At 38.0% G+C, this 10,999-nt stretch overlaps 1 long non-coding RNA gene across 1 annotated transcript in view; it reads right to left on the bottom strand.

Moving 5' to 3' along the window:
- Positions 1–877: 877 nt before the first annotated feature.
- The window catches only part of LOC129620563 (uncharacterized), a 30,059-nt gene continuing 19,937 nt past the window's right edge, over positions 878–10,999 (bottom strand). Inside the window, exons 2-3 of the long non-coding RNA XR_008698553.1 lie at positions 8,560–8,658; positions 878–1,205 (exon numbers count right to left, since the gene is read on the bottom strand). This is a non-coding gene — a long non-coding RNA (uncharacterized LOC129620563). The remainder of the gene's footprint in view (positions 1,206–8,559; positions 8,659–10,999) is intronic.

Below are 10,999 nucleotides of genomic sequence, written 5' to 3'. Positions count from 1 at the left end.
TTTCTAGAAATCGCTTGCTTTTTTGATGATCCAATGGATGTTGGCAATTTTATCTCTGGTTCCTCTGCCTTTTCTAAACCCAGCTTGAACATCTGGAAGTTCACGGTTCACATACTGTTGAAGCCTGGCTTGGAGAATTTTGAGCAATACTTTACTAGCATGTGACATGAGTGCAATTGTGCAGTAGCTTGAGCATTCTTTGGCATTGCCTTTCTTTGGTATTGAAATGAAAACTGACCTTTTCAAATCCTGTGGCCACTGCTGAGTTTTCTAAAAATGCTGGCATACTGAGTGCAGCACTTTCACAGCATCATCTTTTAAGATTTGAAATAGCTCAGCTGGAATGTCATCACTTCCACTAGCTTTGTTCGTAGTGATGCTTCCTAAGGCCCACTTGACTTCACATTCCAGGATGTCTGGCTCTAGGTGAGTGATCACACCATCGTGGTTATCTGGGTCATGAAGATCTTTTTGGTATAGCTCTTCTGTGCATTCTTGCCACCTCTTCTGAATATCTTCTGCTTCTGTTGGTCCATACCAACAGCATGGTCCGTACCATTTCTGTCCTTTATGGTGCCCATCTTGGCATGAAATGTTCCCTTCGTATTCCCATTCTATCATTTTCCTCTATTTCCTTCCACCTATCATTGAGGAAGGCTTTCTTATCTCTCCTTGCTATTCTTTGGAACTCTGCATTCAAATGGGTATATATTTCCTTTTCTCCTTTGTCTTTTGCTTTTCTTTTCACAGCTATTTGTAAGGCCTTCTCAGACAACCATTTTCCTTTTTGCATTTCTTTTCCTTCGGGATGGTCTTGATCCCTGACTCCTGTACAATGTCACAAACCTCCATCCATGGTTCTTCAGGCACTCTATCAGATCCAATCCCTTGAATCTATTTCTCACTTCCACTGTATAATCGTTAGGGATTTGATTTTGGTCATACCCGAATGGTCTAGTGGTTTTCCCTACTTTCTTCAATTTATGTCTGAATTTGGCAATAAGGAGTTCATGGTCTGTGCCACAGTCAGCTTCTGGTCTTGTTTTACTGACTGTATAGAGCTTCTCCATCTTTGGCTGCAAAGAATATAATCAATCTGATTTCGGTGTTGACCATCTGGGGATGTCCATGTGTCGTCTTCTCTTGTGTTGTTGGAAGAGGGTGTTTGTTATGACTGGTGCGTTCTCTTGGCATATATACTTATCCTAATATACATATATACATATATATATATATATATATATATGTATTTTATATATAACCTAATATAGCTTAGCCAGTCACAAAGGATGCATAAAAATGGGAAAGAGGTGGAACTCCTTTCTGTTTTTTCTAACAAATAAACAGAATCAGAGCATGAGCAATTAATAATTCTTAACTCAGAAGAAGAGGTCAAAGAGTGGGATGCTCTCCCGGGAGGTAAAATATCAACTCTTAATCAAAGAACATAAATGCCACCATGTTGGAGAGGATATTTGTTCTCTAGGGAATATATGTTATCATTGCTATTGTCGAGTCTATTTGTATTATTGCAACTATTCCTGTCACTTATAGACACGAGGTTTTTTAGCAAATTCTCTTGTAAGTATATGTTCAGATTAAATAAGTGTCTAGGATTATGAGTGGGGCTTGAAATAGTTTGAGCAAACCAAACTTTTACATATATGTTCTTGGTTCTGATAACAGATTAATCTTGTGAGATCTCAGAGTTTCTAGGTTCTCCTTGTTTCTCTTAACTAAATGTGAATATGTCTGAATAACAGATCTGATACAACTCACCATAACACTCAGAGTTGACATTTGCAAATAAAAATTACTTTTCAAGTCAAATTCAATGAAAAGATAATGATAAGAATTTGACAAATATTGCTGGTAAATTTTAGAAAATAGTAGCTTTTTATATTTGCAAATCATTTAAAGATTAACAACTTCATGATTAAGTTCTTAAGTCAGAAACTATCTCCAGTCCTTATAAAAGTTTGTTTATTAATTTACAATAGAAATGTCTTTGAAAGTTAATCAGAGGTAGTCAAAACCAAGACTTCACAATGGATTTAAAATCTACCACTGTGCATGGACTTTAAACTTTTATAGAGTTATTTCCTTCAATTTTTCTACTATATCTGTTAAAATTTCATCCCATGAAAATCCTCTAAAATGTGAGTGCTGTTAAAATTTCATCCCATGAAAATCCTCTAAAATGTGAGTGCCATTATACTGCTGGGAGTGTGGCAACTCAAGTAGCAGTTTTGATATTCAAACTGCTGTTGGTGTTTTATCTTCTTTGTATTGCTTACCCCAAACAGGCCTAATCGCCACTTGCCTGGAGCTAGGTCAGGGCAGAGAAGCCTTCTGAGCAGGCTTGCAGAGGATGGTGCAAGCCCAATTGCAACCTTTCCTCTTACCAATAAGTGGGCTTCCTCTGTGCCACTTCCACACTTTTAAATATTTCAGTCAGTAGGATCCCACAGGAGCACAGAAATGTCTGACTCTTGCTTATTCTTTCCTCTCACATCTTTTCCTCCTCAGAACTAGGGGTGGGAGGTTGAGGGGGTGCGGGTTAGGTTTTGATACTGAGAAAGGCAAGTAAGGATTTTAAAACTTGACATTTTTCAATGAACAATCAGATATTGTTTTCAGAAAGTTTCCTCTTAGCACTGTTCGTGATAATGTCAATGCTAATAATAAAAATAAAAACCATTAATTGGTCAGTGCTACAGTCAGGAACTTCTAGAATTTCAAATTTAATTAACTTAAAAATTAATGAACAATAGAAAAAAACTGGGAAATTGATATAGAGTGAAAACTTTTCATTTTCCTATGAGAGGTAATTTGAATAATTACTATCTTTTATCACCATTGTATTAAGAAAAGACAATTTGATACCAGTATAGTAGAAAGAATCCCTGAATAAGATGTGTTTTCCTATTAAGTCAAATACATTTGACTAAATAAAATGCTTACTACTTTTTGGTTTTGTTTTTAATTTTGCCAGCCTAATAATAAAATCACCCACTGACCCCAACTGATACACAGCCAAGATATAAGCATATGCACAATGAGCAAAGAGTGTAGTTAAGTTTTCCATTAATCTTTTTGTATTATATTTTGTATCAGTGCTTTAGGACCTAGAAAGAATGTGACTAGATGGTTGCTTCTCAGAAACAGAATTTCAGTGATCTTCCAGATCTAACTGCCTTGAGCAGTAAGACCCAATTTCTAAATATCACACAACTTCCCTCAATGAAAGATGTCAGCCTCCAGCTGTATATAGCAAAATGGTCACCTTTCAAATTTATAGCCAACATTTGAGTTTTTAATAATTATCAGACACATTTACATGTTACCTCAGTTATGCTTATAGTTCAGTTAATCTTTTGTTGAACTTAGTAATCCCATTACACAGATAAGGAAAGCAAAATCAATGCATAACTGACCCAAATTCATACTGCTAGGAAGTATCAGAGTCGCCATTTGCTGAGATCTCCAAATTAAATGTTTTTTTATGCTTCACTGTGTAATTAGAGAGTATTTATTGTGTGGATCTATGGGCCCAGCCCTCTGATTAGTACTATAGAATTTGACAGCTAGGTTGAGAATCTTAGGGCTGTCATGAGAAGAAAAAAGGGGTCCCTTGAGTTTCAGTTGCCCTCTTCTATTTACTATGAGAAGAGAGAATGAAAAATCTCTTTTAGTAAGAGTAATCCAATGTTGAACATTCATAAAACTAAGATCATGGCATCTGGTCCCATCACTTCATGGCAAATAGATGGGGAAACAGTGGCTGACTTTATTTTTGGGGGCTCCAAAATCACTGCAGATGGTAACTGCAGCCATGAAATTAAAAGACGCTTACTCCTTGGAAGGAAAGTTATGACCAAACTAGACAGCATATTAAAAAGGAGAGACATTACTTTGCCAACAAAGTCCCGTCTAGTCAAGGCTATGGTTTTTCCAGTAGTCATGTATGGATGTGAGTGTTGGACTATAAAGAAAGCTGAATGCAGGAGAATTGATGCTTTTGAACTGTGGTGTTGGAGAATCCCTTGGACTGCAAGGAGATCCAACCAGTCCATCCGAAAGGAGATCAGTCCTTGGTGTTCATTGGAAGGACTGATGTTGCAGCTGAAACTCCAGTACTTTGGCCACCTGATGCGAAGAGCTGACTCATTTGAGAAGACCCTGATGCTGGGAAAGATTGAGGGCCAGAGGACCAGGGGACAACAGAGGATGAGATGGTTGGATGGCATCACTGACTCAATGGACATAAGTTTTGGTAAACCCCGGGAGTTGGTTATGGACAGGGAGGCCTGGTGTGCTGCAGTCCATGGGGTCGCAAAGAATCAGACACAACTGAGCGACTGAACTGAACTGAACTGAATCCAATGTGGTACATACCTAGGAATACAGGGCAAATCAGGCAGATGCTCCCTCCAGACCCCTGTATATTGGTTCTGTACCTCTTGAATCCAGGCCTTACTGATGGCTCCCTCTTCCCAGTTTTGGATCATTTCCTGGTTAATTCTTTCAGTACTACCATGTGATATCTACTGTATTATTAAATGAAATTATGATTTATTTTATGCTACTATATACATATTCATATGCTTAGATGATGTGCCTTAACTCTTCTTATCCTAGTACCAGACCTGTGTTCAAATCTCATTTCCTCTTGAGGACAGCATTATATTTTGAATGGTGCAGTCCTTTCAAGTAGAGACCTAGAAATTATTTATTGTTTCCATTTTGGTTTAAGTACCATGAGTAGAAAAATTGTAAAATAAACATTTACCTCTAGTTGCATTATCTTACCTCTTGTTTTCATACTTTTTATTCTCTTTTATGTTACTCTCTTCTATACCTACACCCACCCCCAGCCCCAAAGAAACTAGCCCCTTAATACTTCCAACTAGATAAAACTGTGTAGTCCTTTCCAGAAAAGTTGTCTTCCTTCTGACACATTCCTCTGTGTCCATATCTCAGCTATATGTCACCTGGCACAGAAGTTGAGCTGATAAGTCAATTAGCACTAAAGTATGATGACTAGAAGAAGTAATTCATTACTCTGTTCATGGAATTATTAGATTATAACTGGGTGTATTTGGAAACATAAAATTTTAACCTATTCACTCAACTTTTATCCAAGCCCATGCCCCAGTAATGCTAAAGAAGCTGAAGCTGAATGGTTTTATGAAGACCTACAAGATCTTCTAGAACTAACACCCCAAAAAAGATGTCCTTTTCATTACAGGGGACTGGACTGCAAAAGTAGGAAGTAAAGAGATACCTGGAGTAACAGGCAAATTTGGCCTTGAAGAAAAAACAAAGCAGGTCAAAGACTAACAGAGTTTTGCCAAGACAACACACTGGTCATAGCAAACATCCTCTTCCAACAACACAAGAGAAGACTCTATACATGGACATCACCAGATGGTCAACACCGAAATCAGATTGATTATATTCTTTGCAGCCAAAGATGGAGAAGCTCTACACAGTCAGAAAAAAAAGACCAGAAGCTGATTGTGGCACAGACCATGAACTCTTTATTGCCAAATTCAGACTTAAACTGAAGAAAGTGGGGAAAACTACTAGACCATTCAAGTATGACCTAAATCAAATCCCTTAGGATTATACAGTGGAAGTGAGAAATAGCTTCAAGGGATTAGATCTGATAGATAGACCATGAACTCTTTATTGCCAAATTCAGACTTAAACTGAAGAAAGTGGGGAAAACTACTAGACCATTCAAGTATGACCTAAATCAAATCCCTTAGGATTATACAGTGGAAGTGAGAAATAGCTTCAAGGGATTAGATCTGATAGATAGAGTGCCTGAAACTACGGATGGAGGTTCCTGACATTGTACAAGAGGCAGTGATTAAGACCATCACCAAGACAAAGAAATGCAAAAGGGCAAAATTGTTGTCCTAGGAGGCATTACAAATAGCTGACAAAAGAAAAGACCCAAAAGGCAAAGGAGCAAAGGAAAGATATACTCGTTTGAATGCAGTAGTTCCAAAGAATAACAAGGAGAGAAAAGGAAGCCTTCTTCAGTGATCCATGCAAAGAAACAGAGAAAAACAATAGAAAGGGAAAGACTAGAGAGAAATCTCTTCAATAAAAGTAGAGATACCAAGGGAACATTTTATGCAAAGATGGGCACAATAAAGGACAGAAATGGTATGAACCTAACAGAAGCAGAAGATATTAAGAAGAGGTGGTAACAATACACAGAACTGTAGAAAAAAGATCTTCATGACCTAGATGACCATGATGATGTGATCACTCACCTAGAGTCAGACATCCTCGAATGCAAACTCAAGTGGGCCTTAGGAAGCATCACTACGAACAAAGCTAGAGGAGGTGATAGAATTCCAGTTGAGCTATTTCAAATCCTAAAAGATGATGCTATGAAAGTGCTGCACTCAATATGCCAGCAAATCTGGAAAACTCAGCAGTGGCCACAGGACTGGAAAAGGTCAGTTTCATTCCAATCTCAAAGAAAGGCAATGCCAAAGACTGTTCAAACAACTGCACAACTGCATTCATCTCACATGCTAGTTAAGTAATCCTCAAAAATCTTCAAGCCAGGCTTCAACAGTACGTAAAAACATGAACTTCCAGATGTTCAAGCTTGACTTAGAAAAGGCAGAAGAACCAGAGGTCAAACTACCAATGTCCGTTGGATCATCGAAAAAGCAAGAGAGTTCCAGAAAAACATCTACCCTTGCTTTATTGACTATGCCAAAGCCTTTGACTGTGTGGAATACAACAAACTCTGAAAATTCTTAAAGAGATGGCAATACCAGACCTCCTGACCTGCCTCCTGAGAAATGTGTATGTAGGTCAAGAAACAAGAACATGGAACAACAGACCAGTTCCAAATCAGGAAAGGAGTATATCAAGGCTGTATATTTTCACCCTGCTTATTTAACTTATATGCAGAGTAAATCATGCAAAATGCTGAGCTAGATTAAGCACAAGCTGGAATCAAGATTGCTGGGAGAAATGTCAATAACCTCAGTTATGCAGATGACACCACCCTTATGGCAGAAAGTGAAGAAGAACTAAAGAGCCTCTTGGTGAACGTGAAAGAGGAAAGTGAAAAAGCTGGCTTAAAACTCAACATTCAGAAAACTAAGATCATGGCATCCAGTCCCATAACTTCATGGCAAATAGATGGAGAAAAGATGGAAACAGTGACAGACTTTATTTGGGATTAGGGGGGGAGCTCCAAAGTCACTGCCGATGGTAACTGCAGCCATGAAATTAAAAGCCGCTTGCTCCTTGGAAGAAAAGTTACGACCAACTTAGATAGCATATTAAAAAGCTGAGCCATTATTTTGCCAACAAAGATCCATCTAGTCAAAGCGATGGTTTTTCCAGTAGTCATGTATGGATGTAAGAGTTGCACTATAAAGAAAGCTGAGCATTGAAGAATTGATGCTTTTGAATTGTGGTATTGGAGAATACTCTTGAGATTCCCTTGAACTACAAAGAGATACAACCAGTCCATCCTAAAGGACATCAGTCCTGAATATTCATTGGAAGGACTGATGTCTGATGTTGAGGCTGAAACTCCAATACTCTGGCACCTGCTGCAAAGAACTGACTCATTTGAAAAGACCCTGATGCTGGGGAAGATTGAGGGCAGGAGGAGAAGAGGACGACAGAGAATGAGACGGTTGGATGACATCACCGACTCTATGAACATGAGTTTGAGTAAGCTGCAGGAGTTCAAGATCGACAGGGAAGCCTGCCCTGCTGCAGTCCATGAGGTTGCATATAGTTGGACCCTACTGAGTGACTGAACTGAACTAAACTCAACTTTGAATTAATTTTTGAGTACACATTACAGTTCTGGCCTATTTCACCATTGTAAAGCTTTTTAATTCATTATACTCCACAATCCTTGTGTTTTGATATATATTGTTTAACAAACAGTTTAAGTAATATTCGGTTTCCTATTTTCTTACACATACACATCCTTTAAGGAAAGATTCTGGTCATGATGAAGTAACAAAGATATAACCTTACTGAACTGATATAATCCTAGCCAACAGCCAAGAAACTCATCTTTTTAAATAGTCTGTGTAGTCTTATCATTGTAGAGGGATAATTTTCTTTGATATATTAGAATACTGACTATAAAACACATGATTCTCCAATATTATCATCACATCCCTAAAGGTCCAGCAATATCAGCTTTAAAATCACTGGTAGAACACTCACTGTACACAGACTTGGTGTGAAGTTCTCAAAATATGAAACTAAATAATCCAAAGGCTCTGCCTTGATATTCCCAGGGTCTACTTTCTAATGAGGATACCCTTGGCTTTTGCATCTACACTTGCCTGGGTTGCTCACTTCCCCCACTTTTACTCTGTTCATTTCTTAACCAGCTAGAGCTCCCCTCAGGACAGAGCACTTGACACTTTATAATTTTTTATCCTAAGCACTGTGCATTCAGGTACTTTTTGCATAGGAGATAGTATGGTAGCTGCTCCCAGGGAGAAACTAAACAAGTAAGTAGCAGAAAGTGAGGTTAAAATCACTCACCTGAAGTGGACACTTCTCTGGATTTGAATCCCTGGTCTTCTACTTTTGAGCTAGCTGACTTATGGCAAGTCTCTAACCTTTAAGCCTCACTTTTCTTATCTGAAAACAAAAATAGAGTAATTACTTCTTATTTTTTATGAGGATTAAATGATATAATGTATGTAAAGCATTTTTCACAATATTAGCACATAGGAAGTGCTTAAAATTTTCATTTATTATTATTATTACTACTATTACTAAAGGGGAAGAGAAGAGAAATAGAAATATTAGGTTACTGAGACTTTTTAAAAAGGGATGTATTCTTATGGATCTTTAGCCAGAGAAGTATCAAGTGTGAGGAAATCATTGTTTTGAGAGTTAAACAAAGGACCGCTAAAGGAAGATGGAAAAGAGGAGGAAAGACAAAAAGAGCAAGGAATGTGAAGTAACAGGGCAGAATAGCTTAAATCATGGACCATGGAACTTGATGTTTCTCTTTTCCAAGTAATTTTGGGTGCCTTAAATTGGAATAAAATAATATGCTTAAAATGGAATAAAAATAGATATTGCTTGTTTTAGATAAAGGAAAGTGCTCAGAATTTATAGATTATGTAGAGAGATTTTCCTTGTACTAGTTCAAATGAAAATAAGATTAATAATGAATCTAAATCAGGCCAAGCCTTCCAATTTTTGACTCCTGTAACTTATATCAATAATCTCTTCCAGCACTAGATTTGCAAGAAATCAAAATTTATTCTGTAATCTTGGAATTTGAAAACTGTATTAATTTCCTATTTTGCTACAATAAATTAATGCAAACCTAATTACTTCAAACAATATGATTTCATTATGTTTCAGCTTTGGAGGTGAGAGGTCTAAAAAGGGTCTCACTGTGTTAAAATCAAGGTATGGGCAGGGCCCAGAGACCTTTGCCTGTCTTAGCTCCTAGACTCTGTATGCATTCCTTGGATGATGGTCCCCTTTCATCTTCAAAACTAGTAATGGCAGTCAAGTCTTTTTCACAGTGACTCCTCTACACTCTTCTGCCTCTCTCTTCAGTATCTCTGTATTTTCTTGTGATTAGATTACATTGGACCCACTGGTTAATCAAGGATAACCATTCCCTAGATTAAGGTAATCTGATAAGCAACCATAATCCCATCTGCAACCTTAATTCCTTTTTGCCATGTAAGGTAACATATTCAAAGGTTTCAGGGATTGGATATGGTAATTTTTGAAGTGTCCTATTCTGGAGAAGGAAATGGCAACCCACTCCAGTATTCTTGCCTGAAGAATCCCATGGACAGGGGAGCCTTGTGGGCTATAGTCCATGGGGTTGCAAGAGTCGGACATGACTGAGTAACTTTCACTTCACTACTATTCTGCCAGTAAAAAAAGGCTGGGTGGTGAAGAATTGATGCTTCTGAACTGTGATGTGAGATAAGACTCTTGATAGTCCCTTGGAACTGCAGTCAATCCTAAAGGAATCAGTCCTGAATATTCATTTTAAGGACTAATGCTGAAGCTGAAGCTCCAGTACTTTGGCCACCTGATGTGAAGAACTGACTCATTGGAAAAGACTCTGATGCTGGAAGATTGAAGGCAGGAGGAGAAGGGGGCGACAGAGGATGAAATGATTCAATGGCATCATTGACTCAATGGACAAGATTTTGAGCAAGCTCCAGGAGATGGTGAAGAACAGGGAAGTCTGGTGTGCTGCAGTCCATGAAGTCGCAAAGAGTCAGACATGACTGAGCAACTAAACAACAGCAAATTCTGCTGACCATTAAGTGTGTACTGACTGCATTCTGCTTTAGCTTTTCATTCTTACAGAAATTAAATAGAATAGATCTGAATTTTAATATATATGGGCAATTAATGCCATTCCTTTTCCTTTTTGTCACTCAGTTGTGTCTGACTCTTTGTGACCCCATGGACTGTAGCCCACCAGGCTCCTCCATCCATGGAATTTTCTTTGCAAGAGTACTGGAGTCGGTTGCCATTTCCTTCTCCAGGGGATCTTCCCGACCCAGGGATCAAACCCTGGTCTCCCGCATGGCGAGCAGACGCTTTACCGTCTGAGCCACCAGGGAAGCCCCATTAATACTCATTAATGCCATTAATGGAGGTTATTTCTGAAGCCCAGTTAGAAACAAATTCTTCTCATTTACTTAACAATTTGGGAAAACTGATTAACCTTTTTGTGCAAACAACTCATTTCAAATGAGAATCATAATATCCACCTCATATTGTTGCTGTGAGAATTAAATGAGTTAATTAAAGAATTTGGGATAACAGAATCATCAGTCCATAAATTTAGTTGCTGCTATTATTATTAGCCAGTTTTATGATCTATAGACTCTCTTAAACATATATGTAGTTTTATACATTCGTCAGTCATTATCAATTGATCCATGATTTAGTTTGACCATTGATCCACCAGAATTTATTAAACATCTTT

Source organism: Bubalus kerabau, chromosome 10, assembly GCF_029407905.1.
Source record: "Bubalus kerabau isolate K-KA32 ecotype Philippines breed swamp buffalo chromosome 10, PCC_UOA_SB_1v2, whole genome shotgun sequence".
In the NCBI taxonomy this organism is placed as follows: Eukaryota; Metazoa; Chordata; class Mammalia; order Artiodactyla; family Bovidae; genus Bubalus; species Bubalus kerabau.
Note: the sequence above shows the minus strand (reverse complement) of the source record. Positions and strands in the feature narration are given on the sequence as shown.